Source organism: Apium graveolens, chromosome 4 (assembly GCF_009905375.1).
Source record: "Apium graveolens cultivar Ventura chromosome 4, ASM990537v1, whole genome shotgun sequence".
Lineage (NCBI taxonomy): Eukaryota > Viridiplantae > Streptophyta > Magnoliopsida > Apiales > Apiaceae > Apium > Apium graveolens.
The window spans coordinates 141,275,154-141,285,865 of NC_133650.1; positions in this window are offsets into that span (position 1 = coordinate 141,275,154).

Genomic DNA, 10,712 nt, shown 5'->3' on the forward strand with positions numbered 1-10,712 from the left:
GTTAGGATGAAGTTGTAGAGCGCAAGATGCTCGGACCCGCAGTAGTCCAAAGGACCAGGGATATAATAGATCTAATCAGAGGACGGCTGGTAGTAACCCAAGATGGACATAAGAGGTATGCTGATTTGACTCAAAAGACAAAGAGTATGAAATAGGGGACCTAGTAATGTTATAGGTACCCCTTGGAAAGGATTGATGAGGTTCGGAAAGAAAGGAAAGCTAAGTCTACAATTTGTTGGACCCTTGGATATATTAAGACATATTGGGAAGTTAGCATATGAGCTAGCCCTACCCCCGAACATGTAGCAAGTTCATAACGTGTTCCACATATCAATGTTAAGGAAGTGTAATTTGGATGTCAGACAAATAGGGGCATATGAGCGCATAGACATGCAACCAGACGTAACCCACGTGGAGCAACCAGGAAAGGTTATATATCAAAAAGGAACAAGTGCTTAGGAGAAGGGTTATCAAACTAGTCAGAGTTTGATGATAGAACCATAATGTGGGAAAATTTACTGGATAGTTAGAAAGTGCAATGCTAAGAGAGTATCCCTATTCATTTTCTACCTAATTCCGGGACAGAATCCTTTTAAGGATGGGAGACTGTAATAACCCCAATTTTTGGAATTTTTGAAACCCTTATGAATAGTGTTTTGCTGATTATGGTGAATAAGAAAACTTTCCATGCCACACTATGTAGGGGTTCTTCTATTGTTATTCTGAGATCTTATTAGTACTTTATATGGGATATAAGTGTATGTAAAGATCGTCAGAATCCAAATTCGAACACTTTGATTTTTCCCGAAAATCCACCAGATACCGAAAGAATTGAGTATAAAGGAACAGGATAAAAAGGATTTAAATTCAAGGATTATAAGAGAGGATCATAAAAGGAATATAATGTACTGAGAAAGGTTAAGGAAACCTAAGTAATAAGATCCCGGGTATGATCCCTCAAACGATAAACGAAAATGAAAGTTAAGCGAACCGCATAACAGATCATCGGTCATTAGCCAAGTAATTAGAAGCTAATCAAAGAGGTTAGTGAGGATGATGTCATCAAACCAATAAGAAGAGGACAAGTGTGGGAGGATGACATAACAAGGTGACATAAGCATGACAAAAAGGAAATGTGTTGTTGGTTGATTTTTGGCCATGCAAAAGTTACCATGGTTAAAAGGTAATTAAGGAAAACAAAACAAAACAAAACAAACAAGCAAAACAAATCACAAAACATAAAGTTGACTTCATTATTCAAGAAGAAGCTCTCGGCCTCTTTTCATTTTCAAAGGAAAGAAAAATCCAAAACCAAGATCCAAGCTTTGTTAAATCATGAGGTAATTATCCAAGGTTCCTTATGCATAAATATAGTTATCCTATAAGTTTGAGCTTCAAATTCATTCACAATCTCTTCCTAAAAATCATGGAAGAAGAGGGTGAATAGTGTTTTTCAAGAACTTAAATTTTTGTTCTTGAGTTTTTGTTTAGATTAACCTTGGATAAGGACTTTTAAGGGTGATTCCAAGCCAATTACTTGATTCTCCACTCTCCAAGGAAGGTATAACCCCTCCAAACCCTAAATTTACTTTGAGTATTAGGTTTAGTTTTGTTGTTATGGTTCATGAGAAGCATGATTCTTGTAGACTTAGAGTGTGATTTGTTTTGTAATGAGTTGGAGTTGTAATTCTTGGATTATTGATTAATGAACTTAAGTATAGTTTTAATTCATGTTTGAGAATAATATAAATTGGATAACTTGAGGTGTTGGGGCTGTTGTAGTATGATATGGATGGATTTTGGTTGTATGAATGAATTTGGTTGATTGGTGGTTGGTTTGGAGTAGAATAAAAATTGGTAATCGCGTAAACATAGCCGTCGTAATGTCTGATTTACTTTAGACTGTTTTTGTTCTTAACATCAGGACCCGAGAACTCACTTTTAGGTTTTGACAATTTCCATGATTATAAAGTTCATGTTACGAGCTTCGTTTTGATATGTGATTCATTTGAATCCGATATACGGTTTAGGAGAAACGACCGTTTTAAGTAACGGCATTTCGCGAACGAACCATTACCCCTCGCCTTACTTTGAAACATAGGTTAAAGACCTTAAAGGACTAATTGGAGTATGAAACATTTATGTGAAGTGTATTATGCAGTTGGTAAGGCACTCGCGAAAGAATCGCCTTAAAACCCTTAATCGTTAATTTAGTAAAAATGGTGGAGCCGAGGGTACTCGAGCGACTTTTGTGAATCGTTAAGCGCAAAAGCGAACGTTAGGGTCTAATTGGTTAAAGTATAGATTCTTAAGCGACTTTGGTTTAATTCCAACTTATATGTGATTTATAGGTTACCAGACTCATCCCAGGACTTTTACCACCCCCAGTCGCTCAGGCAAGTTTTCTACCCGTTGTACTGTTGTTGTGATGTATATATGTATATGCATTATCTTGATAGATGCATGTTGGTTAATTAGCAAATTTTGCGATATATTGAAGCATGCTGATATGGTATATATATGCATGTTTGTTTCGTAATCTGGTTATCTATCTGTTGATTTCAATTGCTTATAAGTTGCATAATACCTATGCTAGAAATAAGCAGTAGTTACGTATACCCTTAGTATAGGGGACCCAAAGGCGAACATTTTTCTAAACCGGGAGTCGATGTTCCCGAGTATAATATATATATTTATATATATATATATATTGATATAGTTTTCAAAACTATTAATCGAATAAGGTTTATTCGATAACTTTATTTTATTTAATGAATATTATTTTGAATATTCATTCGAGGACTTATGACTCCGCTTACTTTATTTAATGAATATTATTTTTGAATATTCATTCAAGGACTTATGACTCCGCTTATTTTATTAAATAATATTCTTTATTTTATTAAAGAATAATGTTTCGATAATCAAACTTATTTTCGATTATTCAAATAAAGATCATACTTTCGTATAAGTATATCTTTGGTTATTAATATTCATTTCAAGTATGAGTTTTAAAACTTTTACTTCAATTATTTTTATAAGGATTATCCTTATGGGAATATTATTTAAATAATAATATTCAGATATTTTCTAATATATCGGGACTGATTTATTTCATTAAATCAGCATTACTCCAAACATTCTTAAAAATGTTTTCGAGTCTTCAAAATGATTTTAAAAGTTAGAGCGGATCCCAAAACTCGTTTTCAAATTTAAGATCTTCCTTTTGAAGGAGACTTGAATATTCGCTCAAAAAACTTGGGGATCCAGCTCTGTGGTGTATTTTATATTCGCAATGTGGTTGCTGTTTTGAGACAACAATTTGATTACTTGCCCAATGTTCGGGAAGTAAGTCCATCTGATTGAGTCGGCATAAGCGATAGGCCGGGGTACGGTCTATGAAGGTGTAAGAGGCTGGGTAACAGTCCATCCAAGCGTGAGTGGCCGGGTAACGGTCTAGCGCGAGGTCCTAATGCGGCCAGGGTGATGACCGGCGAGGAATTCATCCATCTACAGTAGAAAAGGTTACTTATTGGTATCTTTGCCTGATCAGCAAGATATCGGGTTTATGCCAAAATTCTTTTCTTTCCAAATTCATTGGATATTGCAACTCTGTTCATACTTTACATGACAGAGATTTTCAGGAAATGAGTGGGAGTTATATATGGATATATATATATATATATATATATATATATATATATATATATATATATATCGGGACTTAATGAAGTATCTCGTAACTTTATTTCATTCAATAATATTTCAAAGATTGAATCTATTCAAGTCTTATCTTGTAGTCTCATCTGTGTGATGAACTTTTGAAACTGATTATAACTTGAATGGTGGTAGTTCAAGTAGTATTCGGAAAAGATATAAGTATATTGGAGTATCTTGTAACTTCATCTTTTAAACTTATATCTAGTAAATGATTATCTTATGCATGTCAAAGATTTTCAGAAAAACGTTGAGACAAGGTTGGATATATGAGATCACCTTGCAACGATATTTTTATACAGTTATAAACTGGAACTCTTTGTATATTATACATGTCAGAGGATTTCAAAGATTGTAAAAAGTATATATGTATATATACTGAATATTTTGTGACTTGGTCGCGTTAAGATATCAGCTTGGTTCATTTCTTCTTGACCAAGACTTTCATGAGTACTATGAGAATGCTCATATATTGTTAATCATTATACATATTATTTTGGTGGGCTTGTTGCTCACCCTTGCTTTCTTCTTTCATCACACAACAACAGATAGAAAAGATGAACAAGACCAAGCTTCCAATTCGCAAGCAGTTAGAAAATGTTCCGCAGTTTTCTGGAAGCGTTGATGCCGCCGTAGCTGAGGTAGGAGCTACCAATAGGCTAGGTTTTCAACTATTGATGAACCGGACTTATGTATAATATGAATTGTAATAATGGCAAGGAATATGTAAATTATTCAGAAACCCTTTTAAGGTGTAACGGTTTATAATTATGGAATAAAATGACTTGTGTTATTTTTGGTATTCATCTGTGAGACTATAACTTGTGGTGTGTGTGTGTGTGTATATTGTGGGGTCACAGTACGCAGTAGTTGGTTGACTGTTAAGATTAAGTATTGATAAGGGAAATGGAACTCGTGACAACCCGAATCCCCGACCCCGGATTAGGGGGTGTTACAAAGACCATCAGAGATAAAGCAAGAATTTTTTGTTCAAGAGTTACAGAATTCATTCCTAGTATTGTTGAAAATGATGGAAGTGAAATTCCAATGAAGTAGAATTCTGCTAAGCTTGAAGAGATTCTGAAAGAGAAATGTCTGTGCTACAATGAAGATTCTTCTCATCCTAGGGTAATAAGACTGAATGATGGTTTAGAAAGAAATAATATCTCTGCTTTAAGGACTGCAATCTACCAGATTGGAAGTTAGAATGAAGAGATAGAGCAAGTCAAGACTACAATATCTCAAGTCCTGAGGATTAAAGAAGAAAAGCTGATATCAAGCTTTGTCTAGAATCATTTTGGATTCAGATTGACTCAGTGAGATTGGTAAAAGCTACAAGGATTGTAAGTTGTAGTTAGTTATCTAGTTAAACTCTTATTTGCATTTGTATTTAAATGTTTTTGACATCATCAAATCTATTAACTTGTATATTTTGCTTAATTTACAAGTTGGGGGAGATTGTAAGATATATGTGAGATGTCATGTCTAATATGATTTCTGTTTAGTTTTCAGAACATAACAACAGGACAAATCAAGACTTACTATAATCAGGACTTACTGGAAGTCAGAACTTAATATCAAAACTTAAGTGCAGAAAGAATTTCATATAAGGAAGGAAGCTGATTTACAGTAGAAGATCGAAACTAAAACAAAATAAGATATGTATGGAAAGAGTTAGAAGACTGGAAGACTTGTAGAAGATATCTGATTGATATATTTTAGGAGACAGAATTATATTCCATATCAATTAGAAGTTATCTTGTAAATGTGTATTATATAAACACAGACTTAGGGTTTACACAATATGTGTTATAATTATCGAGAAGATTATACATTGTAACCTAGCAGCTCTTAGTGATATTTGCTCATCACTGAGAGAGAACAGTTCTATTGTAACAGAGTTTATCATATTGAATATATCTGTTTACTGTTACTTGTATTCAAAATCGATTTGATTGTAATAACACTGTATTCAACCCCCTTCTACAGTGGTGTGATCTAACACTAAGGATTAAAGAAGAAAAGCTGATATCAAGCTTTGTCAAGAATCATTATGGATTCAGATTGACTCAGTAAGATTGGTAAAAGCTACAAGGACTGTAAGTTATAGTTAGTTATCTAGTTAAACTCTTATTGCATTTGTACTTAAATGTTTTTGACATCATCAAATCTATTAACTTGTATATTTTACATAATTTACAAGTTGGGGGAGATTGTTAGATATATTTGAGATGTCATTTCTAATATGATTTGTGTTTAGTTTTCAGAACTTAACAACAGGACAAATCAGGATTTACTGAAATCAGGACTTACTGGAAGTCTGAACTTAATATCAGAACTTCAGGTCATATCAGAACTTAAGTACGGGAAGACTTTCATATAAGGAAGGAAGTTGATTTATAGTACAAGATCGAAACTAAAACATAAGAAGATATGCATGGAAAGAGTTAGAAGACTGGAAGACTTGTAGAAGATATCTGATTGATGTATTTTAGGAGACAGAATTATATTCCATATAATTAGAAGTTATAGCCGGTTAATTTATTTACCAGAGTGTAGAAACATCCCTCACGGATTTATATATGAATATACATTTCCCCGAATATCGTGTGTTCCTTATTTCACTGTTCCTGTAACAACCTCAAATACAGGGTTAGAGGATTTGGTTATCATAATGAAATCTTAATCCAAAACAACATGTTTAATCAATAAATAAATGCCAGTAGAAGATATTTAGCATCTATGCCCCCAATTAATTTAAGATCTTTTAAGGTTATAGTTCTAGAAACAAGAATTCTAAATTCCATAAATAAATTTTTCACTTTCTTTTCAAACTCTTTTCAATAATTCCCAAACTCAAACGTAACCCACTAGTATAACTTCGAAAAGAAGTATACTAGACCAACGATTCAATACATAACTAATACATATATAAGTACAACTTTATACAATAGAACTCACTAGTCCACAAACCCTGGATCAACCACCTTTCAAAAGCTTCTTCTTTGCTTTCTCGAATTACACGGTTAAACAGCGCAAGCTAATCCTCACTGGAAGGTTAAAATAACAGGCAAGTATGAGCGAAAGAAATGCTCAGCAAGTTTAGTATAACATAAATATGGTCCTTCTGATATAAAAACCGACATCTGCAATATAGCAGAACATTTAAAATTATAATTGTTGAATCAGAAAATTTAGTAACGAATCGGATAATTGTTTCTTAATTGTATTCAAAGCCTTTTTGATAATTTTGAGTGAAATGCTTCAACAATGCTTTGAATTTTGACGAGAATAAAACTCGTAAAACAGTATTTACAAAAATATCATAAACAACAATAAAAGGAACCAGTGATTATGGGACTGAATCATAAACTTTATTCAAAACTCAACTCCTAAAATCAATACTCATTTTGATGTCATATCAAATTAGATATCAATATGAACTTCGATGCTCACAACATCCCATACTGAAGTCAACATCAATCATCTCTATTAATACCACTTTTGATATTTAACAACATATTAAGTATCAATAAAAATCAGAAACTGAATCGAAGCTGTATTTCACCTTTTATCCAAAACCAAAATATTTGATAAATCATTTATTATATAATTATCAAAAGCAATATAATAATTTAGATTGGAATCCTCGAACGACGGTGTGTTGCCGCCGGTGATCAGCCGCGGAGCAACACCGGTATGCCGAAGTATATCCAACTAAACAAAGGGTACCCAAGGCACATATTTCCCTAACAAGGTATTATATCCTGTATAATACATAGCTCATGCTGGACCGCCTCCATGGAATCTTACGCAACCATCCAATCTTAAAACATTTTATTGAAAGGGGCCATAATAATTGACACCCTTATAAATTTTTATTCCCTCATTCACTTGGGTAGGAATACTCGCAACCAAATCATTTCCCAAAATACAAAACATTTATAAATCCTTTAATTTGATAAGTAAAACTACTTAACTATTCTATAACATAAAATAACAGAAGAGTACTTGCATAATAAGCATTTAATTCAGCAATATGTAAAACATTTATTTATTTTTAACTGAGAATAGAAAAGCAATACTTGCATAATCATAAACAGTTTGATATGAAAAGCATTGAACTATTCTGTAATTAGAAGAGCGTAGAAAACTTGTCTTTGGTTTTTAGTAATTAGCCACACTCGCAGTAACATAAACATCTCAGCCTGACATCTCAACATATCACCGTCTTTCAATTTCAACAATTCACTGGTATGCTGCTCCTGCGATTGGTAGAAGCCAGATATCCAATACCATTCCATTTCAATATTTCCAATATCTGGTCCTGATCAATTCGAACGATCCGCATCAATAATTAAAAGATACAACTTTAATCATCTAACGGATAATTATTCGACGATCTGCGCGTCAAAACCATATCGTCTACCCATATGATAGCCCACATACAAAGAAAATAGTCAAATATAAGACTTTTGACCCACGTACGCACGTAATTTACATAGCACGTAAATATATAACTCACGTATCATATAATTCAAATTACGCATGACTCGGTTCATTAAAAGATTCGACTCGGTATGTTTAAAACTGAAGTCGGGTAAAAATATGATATATCGCTCATTAATAAGCTTAGAATGACTCGCAAAATAAGAAAACTTTCGAAACAAAAGAATTTGTGTCTCAAAAGTTTTTTTTAATAGAAGTAGAATATTTTTCTGAGTCTAGACGCGTTCATTTCGAATTAAATGGAAGAACGGTCAATTTATTACGAATAAAATAAGAATAAATCAATTAATAAAAATTTTAATTGAATATTCAATACATTTATATAATTTTAGAAGCTCAAAATAATTTTAGAATATTATTTTCCTCAATTATAAATAATTACACTTCATTCAACTTTTTACAAATAAAATTAATTGATGAAATGAATTAATCAATTAATTAAATGAATAAATAATTAATCAAACAAATTATAAATAATTAAATCAAATTCTGATTTTCAAAAATAATAAAAGATAATAATTTGAAATTGAAATAAACATTTTAGAATTTTTTTTCGAAATAACGTCTTTATAAAATGGACTTTTCCTGGGATCATAACCCCTCAAAATCAATCCAAAACAATATAATCGAACTATATTCTAATAAAATTAATAAATTTAAAACACACAATAATTTATATTTGCACATATAAACATGCCATAAATGAAAAAAATGGCCACCTAAATAAAAATTCGGACTAAAGGTGACTTCTCCAACAACTTCTAAAAATTACGAAATAAATATATAAACACTAAAATGCTATAATATACACAAGTACGAAAGCGGAATTTCGAAATCGTTACCCAAAATAAATTATGATCATCCCGAAGAGAATATCCGATTTTCGAAAAATATCTCTAGAAAAATCCGAAATTAATAGCCATTAACATACACACGCAGAAACAAAATATGGATTAATCAACGCCGTCAAACTCCTTTTCTACGCCCCGAAAATAAAATAAAATCGAAAATATGCTCCGCAAATTATTTCCTCGAAACCTTGCAATATATATACCTATGCGTAGGTATCGAAGTGCTGATTATTTATATATATATCAGTTGAAATTTGGACGGACGATTTGTAAGATATGAATTTTTGAAAATTAAAAGTATAAAACAGGGAGAGACAGAAGAGACAGAAGGGAGAGAGAAGAAGAGGTAAAGGAAATGAAAGGAAAAACGATAAGGGGGCAAGGAATGCGGGTGGAGGGAGGGGGAGGGGGTTACGTGGCAGTGGGGGTGGGCTATTTTGGCCACGCTTTGATGTTTTTTCTAACAAACAGCTTAAATTGACACGCAACACTGAAATTCTGAGAATTGAACACGTATTTTTTTTTGGATTGACATGTACCTCCTGGTAGCCTATTTCTCTCCCGCTTGTTGTGCTATAACGGTATAATTTACGGATAAAAATACATCAAAATAATTCCGAAATAATTTTAAAATTTCTCAAATATTTGAAAACTAATACAATATAAAATTCGTAATTTTTAAAACATTTTTGGATCGCGCATCACACCCGCATTTTACGATTTAACGAACAAACGTGTTGGTGAATTTAATCCGAAAAATTTCCGATTTTTTTTAAAATTCTCAAAATATTCAAAACTTAAAAAAATATAAGTTTCATGATTTTTGAAATATTCTGGAATTTAATACTGAATTTATACTTATATATCTGATCCAAAAATAGATTACTTAGCCGCTAAGTAACTATAAAAATGTTATAATTTAATACCCAATTTGGATAATTGTCAAAATCGAGCTTCTTATAAAACACCCTATGAGAATATATAATGTAAAACTATCCTGTCTCTTGAGAATATGGGTTTTATTGATCTACCGAAATGATTATCGTGTCGAAAATTTTGCGTCGGGACTTGTACGGGTCAAACCGTACTCCAGATCGAAAAAGTAAAAACACGTAAAATGTTCAGAATAATCAAATTATTTTAGGAAGGAGTTTTCCGAAGAGTTCCGGGTTGTAAAAACGCAAAAATGGTTGAAGTTAGATGATTCCCTACTTTATAAAATAGTTTTATAATTACTCAGAAAATAATTATTAAATCTATAAATCCTTATAAAATCATATAACAATCCAAAAATTACCAGAAAAATACCATAATTATCTATACTTTATTCTAGACATATTAAAAATCAAAATACTTACACTATATCACATATAAACACCCAAATATATATATATCAATCATCATATAATTCACCAAAATTTCCATAATAATCGGATAATAATTATTTATTAATAAAAATAATTGCACAATATTTCCTGGATATTACAAAACAATTTCAATTTACCGATATCAATAAGATCGTCTTTCAAATAACTTTTGAAAATAATACATTTAAGTAAATATTTTTAAAAATTAACAAGGATCGATATAACACTTAACAATTACCAATTACCATTTAATAATACCAACTCGTCA